This window comes from Aquila chrysaetos, chromosome 14 (assembly GCF_900496995.4).
Source record: "Aquila chrysaetos chrysaetos chromosome 14, bAquChr1.4, whole genome shotgun sequence".
NCBI classification, from domain to species: domain Eukaryota; kingdom Metazoa; phylum Chordata; class Aves; order Accipitriformes; family Accipitridae; genus Aquila; species Aquila chrysaetos.
In genome coordinates, this window is record NC_044017.1 from 27157595 (window position 1) to 27167600 (window position 10006).

A 10006-nucleotide genomic window follows, 5' to 3' on the forward strand; every position below is an offset into this window, starting at 1 on the left:
TATCACCTAACTCCTAACATATATCCAAAGTAAAACAAAAGAAAAAGCCACAAATCTTTACTCTGCTTAATCTGTTTAGGGCCTGGGAGACCGCAGACATTGTAGCTTTCCCTAGAAATCTTGTCGAAACCTCAGAAACTTTGCTGCTACATGTGGGCATATCTGGTATCCTGGCTGAACAAAGGATTTAAATGGATATTTTACAGTTAAAGCCACATGGGGACCACAAAATGGTACATCTGTGCTTGAGAGTCCTGCAGTATTCCAGACTGGAGGGGGAAGTTTGCATTATTTTCTCTGAACTGGAACCTAGACACTTCTTTGCCTGATGGGACTCAAACTTCACAAAAGTATTAAACTATTAAGTGATTAGATTGAGAGTAACAGTACCCTTCACACCTGTTAAAGAGAGGAATGTTAGCTGTTAAAAATGCCAGTTCCCAGAAGGACAGCCAGCTCTCGAATACTGTTGTTCTGCAGTCTCTGCAGTCTTACATGACCCGTAATAAAACTGAAAGAAGAGCCCTGTGTCTTGACAGCCATAGGAAGACATCCAAAGTACATGGGAAAGACTATGTGCTCTGACAGTTTTTGTTAATCCAGAATCCTAAGTTCCTTATGTATTTTAAGAGCCTGGGTTTAATTTTGTATAGTCCAACACGCTGCTTTCCTGGGCCTTTCTTAAGTTCTGATGCCACCGACTCCTCTTTACCCATCTGTAATCCCCGTGTCCTAGCTAGTCTAAAATTAATTCCCAGGTGGCAGTTTCTAAGGTAAGGATCTATGCCTTAATTTCTGCATCCTCTGAATAAATTTGTCCTCAATTATCTTGACTATTCTTATGTGGGCTCTTTGACTTTGTGTATGCTATTAAAGCATACTTATACTCCAATAAGCAATCTGTAAAAAATACATAATTGGATTCTCTGTGTGTTGTCTCTCATTAGCTCTGTCTTAAGTGTACTCTGTTGACAAGTTTTTTTAAAAAAACAAAAACCTATTCTGACAGTCAACCTTGCAAATTCGTCCTTAGATCTGCAAGTCAAATTCTGACACTATTTAAATTCTACAAGTGGAGCTTTTTTAATAATGGCTTGATTATTTGTGAGCACAAAAAAAAAAAAAAAAAAGAGCAACCTAGTTCATATTCTCACAGCTTTATAGGCACTAGAATGCAGTGCTAAGAAGAATAAAACAGTAAATATCCAATCAGTATAATAAGCACATCTCTACATAAATAAGTAAGTGTAAATCATACTAACTACATGGAGGAATGCAACATTTAAATGTAAAAGAGTTGTCATTTTAAACATACTATTTAAGATAGAAAATTTAGACATTTGTTCATGTTCACTATGAAATTAACAATTTTTACGTGACTGCTTTGTAACACTACCTCACCTAAGTAATAAACTACTCTGTGACATTACAGAAAATCCTAATTTTTTCAGTAACTTTTTGAAAGAAAATGTGTGTGCATGGGCAAGGGATTAATAGCAAAAAAGTTACTTTATCATATATATTATATAAATTATCTATATAATGTCACAATAGATGGAGGCAGAGAAAGAGTGAGACAGTATTTTAACTCCAGTTTTGAACTTCTTTCTGTGTTTTAAAGTGCCAGCTGCTGCTGGCAAACTCTAAGTAATCATCCATCCTCCCCCAGTCCTCAGTACAGCTGGGTCTGAACCAACCCCAAGCACGACTCAAAGCAGCACAAGGGCTGTGCTGCCTCGGCCGTTTCCCACAGGGACTCCTCTGGCTGCTAACGACCGCATGGAGCTCTGCGGATTCCAGTCCATCCTCCTTCTCGTGTTTGATCCTGGCATGTCCCTGACATGCCCCGCACCAAGGAACGGGGTAACAGATTGGCTGTAAGGGCATTTGTCCAACAGAATTTTCTATTGTTTAACAAGAATCCCCCTGAGCTCTTTCTAGTCTGTTTTCTTTCATGTCTGAGCTACATTGTTAATAAATGTTATTTTTAATGAATATTTCCATATTATTTTTTTTAACTAAGATATATACAGTATGTTCAGTATGTTTCCTTCTACACCATATATACAAGCAGACAAATGAGCTAATGCACAACATATCTGTTCTCAGTGTCCCTAAGGTACTTGGAAATAGAATCGAATGTTATCATTCCATTTATCCATATAGTTTCCTCTGTCCTTTTGTTGTGATTTATAACACTGTATGAACTATGAATTAGTACTTCAGTCCCTCCTGCAGTTGTTACCATTTTTTTGACCGGGGTCAGTTGTCAGATGAGATTTTCATTAAGGTTTTTGGTTGTATTAAACTTTTCTATTGCAAACACTGATAAAATGCTTTAGGGGGAATCTTTTACATTAATCTAGTTTTTTCCCTGTTAGCATTTAAGATATTTAAGAAGTTGTTTTTTTGTATTACTATGTTGTTATCTGTTGCACTGTCTGTTTATTAAATGTCCTTTTATTAACTTTAATGCCATAAATAAACTTTTCTGGGAATTTTTATTTATTCTAGTGGAGATGAATTGTAGTTATTTTAAATTTCCTCTTTAACTTGTCCCCTGATTTAAATGTTAATCCTGTGAGATGTAGATTGAAAATATTTTTTTTTCTCCTACTATCCAGAGAAGAGAGTTTAAATTATAGTCACTTACTATTTTGTGGTTTAAAACCTATATGTACATAGTACCTGCTTTGATTTCACGTACTCTGCCAATGCCAAAATGAACAGTACTTGATAATGGCAGAAACCATCACTTTTTCTTATTAACCACCTTTCCTCCTTCTTCCCTAAAATGAACCAAATTAAAACAAAACCTCTCTTTGGATGAAAAGCAGGCTGTATTGAATTCACTCACAAAACTGTTGCTAATTTCAGTGGAGTCAGAATTTTATCTTTGTTTCTTGTCATCATGTTTTATCTTATTATTCCAAAAGGGCCTAATTCAAAGTCAGCAGAAATCAATGTAAAGATTCCTGCTGATATCATTTTGCTCACAAAGTTCAATACTGTTTTGTGGATGCTGTTTAATATTTTCCTTAGGTGTTAGCCGAGGAAATGTATGGAGGAGACCATGTATCTTCATGTATATGCACTGAAGTTTACATCCAAAACCTTAGGTTATGGAATTATTTGAGTTTAAAATATGAACTGACTGCAAGTGAAATGCAATCACATGCCTAAGAATCTGGTAGCTGCTGAAAAACATACCCTACCTTGATTTTTAGGGGAAGAAGAAAATTATACGGTACTCAATTAAAAGGACAATTGTGATTTTTTTAAGTAGAAGGAATATAAGTACCCACGCTGGATTTGGACAAACAATTGAAAATTAACACTCTGCCTCTTATAAAAGTACCATGGGGCTTTTAACAACCAAAAGTTGTCACAAGCTAGCTTTTCTGTGTTCTCTGAAAACAAAGACAGTCTGGCTTTGATAGCACATTAATTTTGCATAGGACTGATCTTAACATTGGATGTTTATTTAAAAATATTTTCAGCTGTAATTTTCAGAGAACGGGGATTAAGAAGTGGTTGTATCTCTTGCTGAGGGTTATTTGTGCTCCCAGGTACACCACTGAAATTAAATCTACATGAACATTGAAGTTACCTTTTAACTAGTATTACAAGATCAGATTGGTGTTACTAATAATCTAACTGATATGCATTTGTGGTTCTTCAGTTCTTTTCTAGATGAATTTTTCTTTTTTTTTTATAATCAATAGGTATAGTAATTTAATTCCCAAGTGGTTCAACCCCCTGGATCTTTAATACAAATGCCTCTCCTTCTCCCTAGAAAAATAGTATTTTCTTAAGTAGACTTCAGAGAAATTCCACCTCTTTCTGTCTTCAAGCCCCTGGGAGTTTGCACCCACAGGGGTTTCCTATGGAAGTATAATATATATTCAAGCATACTGAAGTTGTGAAACACTCCTCCGCAACAGGAACCTCTTACATTTTTACTTTCACAAAAATTTCTCAAATATGATGAAAGTGCTGTATCACTAGCATGAAATAGAAATAGATGTGACAAGAACTCCATGAACTTTCCAAAATACAAACTGTTAGGATGAATTCTGAAAAGCATTTTCATTAATAGATGATTATGCATCATTAAGGCAGCGGAGAGGTTGTGTAGTTAAACAATAAACAGAGCAGATGACATTTCAGCTGTACAACTGACTCAAGCAGGTTGTTCACTCGTATCCATTATCTATGTGGGATCTTCAGTGCCACGTTGCAAGAGGTAAGTGGTGGTGGGATTCCACAATGGAGACAGAAAACGATGTATGATTCAGCCACTACATTTTACAGGTGCTTTATCAGCTGGTAACCCAGAAACCGTGGGTAGCAGTTCAAAAAAGCAGCCTGACAAGCACAGATGCTCGTGTGGAAATTCTTCACTAAGTGCAGCTGAGACGTAGAATTACACAGCGCATTTTCCTTTGCGCGGAAGCATTTCCCTGAGTGCCTCAGTGCTGCCTCAGCAATTGGGTTTCAATGCAAGTTTTCTCTATTCCTTTCTGCTTCTTTGTTCATTTGGGTTTTTTCTTTCCTCTTGTTTTCCTAAAGCAGATAATCTGTCTTGCAGTACTGCTAAGGGAACGGCCAAGATTGTTGTAACAGAAGCCCATAGCTGTTGTTTTCATTTCAGACCCAAAAGGGTGAATTGGGCCCATTCTGCTCGATTTTTAGTTGAGGCATGTTGAAGTGTTCGTGGACAGGAGAAGAAAGTTGACTGAATGATCCAAATAATGTTGATAAAGAGTTTAATTAGGAATCTGTGGGTGAGTTCCTTAAAGTTCCTAAATGTGGCTAATGCCTATAATTAGATTCTACCATTTACATTAATATACTCAAAATGGATACTGTCCATAAAAGTTACATATGGGTGTGTACAATAGTTGAATAAAGCAATACATTTTTCCTTATGTTCTCTGTGTCTTGTGGTTACAACTGAGCAAGACAATGACACTTAATAGGTAAACACACAGAATTCCTACTGAATGCAAAAGGATGTGCACACTTAATTAAGAATGGACAAAACCCCTGGTAAGATCAAAGCTTGATGTACTATCCCATCCTTTTCTTTTGTACTGTTATGAGCAGATTTTAACATTATGTGCTATAAACTGACCAAGAATACTTCTGATGCTAAATATTCCAGTGTAATGTAAAAGATCATTCTTTTTTTCTCCATCAGCTAAAACTCTTCATTTTCTAATTATTTTTCAGTTTGAACAAGCTACTAACACTGTAGGATTCAGAGGGGCCACAAGGAGCATGACTGTGTCCCTTTGGAAACAAAAATTTCCAATCTGGAATAAATTCGAATTGGACAGCAACATCTGAATTGTTAATCTCACCTTCTTCAAGCCAACTCCTTGTGGGCTGTAAGCAGACATGTCTTTCTCTTCACCCAGATCTTACTAGCAAGGTATGTTGGTATTCATGGAGATTTTAGTATTTGTTTCTCTCTGAAGTTGACTGCCGTTTTCCATTGCCTTTACTTCTCCATTGCTTTATCCTGAAATATTTAAATATGAAATATTACAGATCTGTTTCAGATTTTCTGGAATATTTTTTTCATACTGCATTTGAAAACAATACCTTGTTTGCTGAATAGTAGTAAAAATATTTAAATAGAAAGCTCTGTTGTTTACAATTTTTTCCTCTGTAATAAAGCTGATACCTTTTAGTTATTAGCTATTTTATATGTTCTTAATAATTGTATATAGCAGTTATTTCTGGGGGGTTTTTTGGTGTTTTGTTTTTTTTTTTTTTTTGAAACAGTAGTCTATGAACGTTGAGTATGGAGAAAAGCTGCATTACAGAGCTGTTAGGATGAGAAGGAAAAACATGCATTTCACAGACTTCAGGGTTAATTAAGGCAAGCAGAATGTAATTGCCTACTTCAAATTTGGCCAAGAGAACATTATGAGAAATGCCATACAATTTTTAAGGGCCAGTTTTGTTCAGGACCTTGTTTTTATGTTTTATCTGAAAGATGACATCTTTAGCAATAGGGTTCCATCTAGCATGATACCTGGGCAGTACTAATACAGGGAAAAAATGTCACCTACTGTATCACTCACTACTAATATGTCCTTAAATACTTTAGAGGTCCACGGAGGTCTTCCTTCCATCTGTGTACAGACCAGACTGACCTCATTTAATTTAGGGGTTCTTGTGTGATTACAATTTAAACCTGTTTTTCTGCAGCACTAAAGATGATTGCTTTATCTCTCTCAGCCAGCACTCTGAAATGGAGCAGCACTCTAGAAATAAACCCTTTTCAGGACAATCTATGGTTTGATTAGCATGGCAGTTCAGGGGCAAAGGGGTGCCAGGAGTACCTTTTTAATAACCCTCTGCAGTAAACACAGCAGAGCAGAAGATGGAGTAAATTTGTCATTGGTGTTAAGGCTTTCCTCCCTCACGTTGAAGGGAGAGGGTGACAAGGCTATAACGTTACAGGGAATGAATGGAGTTTTGGCTCTATACCCTAAATGTTGGCAAGCATAAACATGCTGCCTGCAAAGCAGAATAGTCTGCACCACCTTTAAGCCCACTTGAATGTTTTTCAGTCTGTTTCCCTCTTGCTATCTGGCTGCTCAATGGACAGTACTAATGTTTGATTCAAGTTTTACAGTTAAGCCAGAACTTCACCTGCCTGCTTGCAGCTCTCTCTAAGTGCATATAGGCAAACCCAAACAAATATATAAAATATTTTTCTTAGAGCTGGTCAACAATTTTCAGCTGAAGTGTTATTTCAATAATAAGTGTCCTTTTAAAGGAAAAGAAAAAATGTATTTGATTATTATTATGCCAATTTTCATAACACTTTCAACTGAAAGTTTCTTCTAATGTTTTTATTGACAGCATTAAACCAGTACTACCCAAATAGGTATAGAAGTGCTTCAACTTGTGTTTTCTCTAAAGGGAAAACAGTAATCGTCCACTGAATTGTGTGAATAATTTTTTTGTTATAAAAATTTCATGAAACATTTGAAGACATGATTAAATGCTGTTTTGAGTACTGCCCTACATAAAGGTCAAAGTCTGTGTAGTAAGATTTCTTTCCTGCCTTCCTATTCCTTCTTACCTGTTCTTTTGCTTGTATCTAGGTCTGCCATTTTTCCTACTCTTTCTTATGAATCTTAGTCTTCGTAAACCATCAATGGGGTTACTCCTGCAATACTACTATTTTACTTAAAGGTCTAAGCATTGATCTGACAAATCATTACTCATATTGGTAGGTTTACTCATACGAGAATATCTACTGAAGTCGATGCCATTTTTTTGTGACGATAAATTTACATGGGTATTTGTATTTATAAAATGAATCCTCATTTTTAACAGTTATAGACAAATTAGCAACAGGCTCGCATTCTACAGTAATAGTGTTTTTCTGTCAAACTGTTTTATTGTCCTTTCAGTCCACAAAACTTTAGTGCCATTTCCCAGGAGAAAGCCTTCAGCAAAGTAGAGACACTTCAGAGCACAGCTAGGTACAGAATACAAGAATTATAAAACTGTCATAAATGTCAGAATGTATTGTAATCAGCAGCACAGTAGCTGTGCCTGGAAACCAGCCATTTATTCTAAGGAGTTCTTTATGGTCTGGTAAATTGCATTAAATTTAAACAAAATTGTAATGACATTTTATACAAAATAATATTTTAATAATCCAGCACACTGCCAGTTTCATGGGATTTTTTTTCTTTTTTTCCCCCACATTATCTTTCCATCCTTTACTTTATTCTCAGACTTTTCTTTTACCATACCTAGCCAGCACACGTTCTCTTTTTCTGTTTTACATAGACACTTACCTGCACACTTCTCTATAACACCGGCACTCTGAATTTAATGTCCCACATGCCAATTTTGCACCAGCGTGACTTCATTGACTACAGTGGAGTTTGCACAAGCTTGGACGACTGACTGTACAGAAGATCAGACTGAAACTCGGCAACTTTACACAATTATCTAACTGGAGTTTTCTGTTGTATGAAAGCTAAAGCTCCTAAAATAAAGCAACCCCCTCTACACACAGTAAGGAAGCAAAGCCAAACAACAGAAGAAAATCAATGTGTTGGGAAAAAAAAAAAAGAAAAGAAGGCTTCTGAAAGTGAATAATTAAACAAACAGAAGGTAAAACAACATAAAGAAATTCTATATTTCTCTATAGAGAAATAAAAGAACACACAGAAGGCGAAACTGTTACAAAGAAATATTTAATATTTAACCATTAATCAGTATGTAGTCTAATATACATTAGTTGTGTAACTATAAAAAGTTAGCCATGTTAACAGAGTAATTGCCATTCTGTGGCAGACTGTATTGTTCGTCTGTCTCTCTGACTCCCCCTTTTCTTCTGTCTCCTCTACCCATCCTTGCTTCAGTTCATTCTCCGTTACGTGCCTTAAACTTGCATCCATCTTTTCGGTTGCTTTTGACACTTTCTGTAGTCAAGTAATGGTGAGCACAGGTAATATATTATTTATTTATTGAGCATTGTGCACACTGGGAGGCAAATTAGTATTCTGTCCCTATCACTCACTGCTAGACACTGCACGCAGATGGAACACATTACCACATTAGACCAGTTACGAGGCTTTAAATTAGATTTGTGACTTGAAAGTTTGAATAAGAAAACTAATAGAACACAAAATGAAGCAGAGGGAAAATTAGATTAATTATCTACAACATTTGGAGTGAACTGTTGCTGATGCACTGTGTTGTAGAAGGCTATTTTTGTACTACAAACAAGCCTTAATTTTGCCTACATTAAGCTACTTGAATGGTTGTGAAAACACATTTATTTACAGTTTTTAATATCCTAGAGTTATTTTTTAAATTAAAAATAGAGATTTTAAATGTGCTGCATCATTTTCACCTCAGTTGTTTTGCTTTACTATTCTAAGGAGATAGGATGAATTGTAAGCACCACAGGGACTGTAGAAATTAATCGTGGAAATAAATATTTGAATCTTAATGCTGAATTAGAGGAAAATTAGGTAAGTATTTTTAATGTAAATTTGTTAATTTTGTGTCATGTTAGAATATAAGACAAAATTCTGTATTCTGTGAATGCATCAATGCAGCTTTTGAACAGGGAACTGTACACACAATGCAAAACAGATTTTTTTTTCTCTACTCTTCCCATTTTCACTCTCACCCATATGAAAGACTCTTTCACATTCAGTCAGGAAAAAATAGCAAAGAATAACACAGGCAGTAGCCAAATTGCACATTTACAAGTCTGTTTTATCATCACCTTGGCAAAGGTTGATCTCTCATTTCATTCCTAAAACTATCTCCCAGTGATTTAGGCAATTCAGGTAGACCAAGACAATTCACCTGCAAATAGGGTTGAGTTCAGGGACCCTACATTTTTGTGTCACTAGGGTTTCTTTTACTTGTTCCTATCTTCTTTATTAAGTGAGACTGCTGATATTTAATAAAAGCAATTTATGTTGGAACATCAAAAAATGTTCAAACAAACCATAGCCTGTTCCCAAATGAATTTCACCAGTTTTGCTGTGTATTATTCCCTCTTCCATATTTGTACACGTTTTTTCTTTACATGAACAGTCTCCATCTATTGTAAACACTTATTTTTTACTATTTCCATATAATTTATTTCTTCTAGGTTATTGGATCAGAAACATATTTTCTACAGTGCTTGGACTTTTAGGAAGAGTGGTTAAATGAATAATGTCTAATTCCTATGCTTATGCAAAAAGAATACATATTAAGAAGTACAGTATAACCCCGGTGCATTTTTTAAATGCAGTATCCAAAAACTGGAAGAGAAGTTGTTCATGAAGAAAAATGACACAAAATCTCTTTCTTTTGTATATTCATATATGCAGTTACACCGAATACACTTACACACATATATGTATGATTGAAACACGTTTAAGATGCTTTGTCAGGTGTCCCAAACACATGTTTGTTCTTCACAAAATATTTGTTTCACTGAAAATATCTGAATTAAAAG

At 35.5% G+C, this 10006-nt stretch overlaps 1 long non-coding RNA gene across 1 annotated transcript; it reads left to right on the forward strand.

The window, feature by feature from the left end:
* Window positions 1-1743: 1743 nt before the first annotated feature.
* LOC115350733 lies at window positions 1744-8038 on the forward strand. Its single transcript, XR_003926580.1, has 3 exons — window positions 1744-1877; window positions 5236-5437; window positions 7825-8038. It is a non-coding gene; the product is annotated as an uncharacterized LOC115350733 (long non-coding RNA).
* The last annotated feature ends 1968 nt before the right edge of the window (window positions 8039-10006 follow it).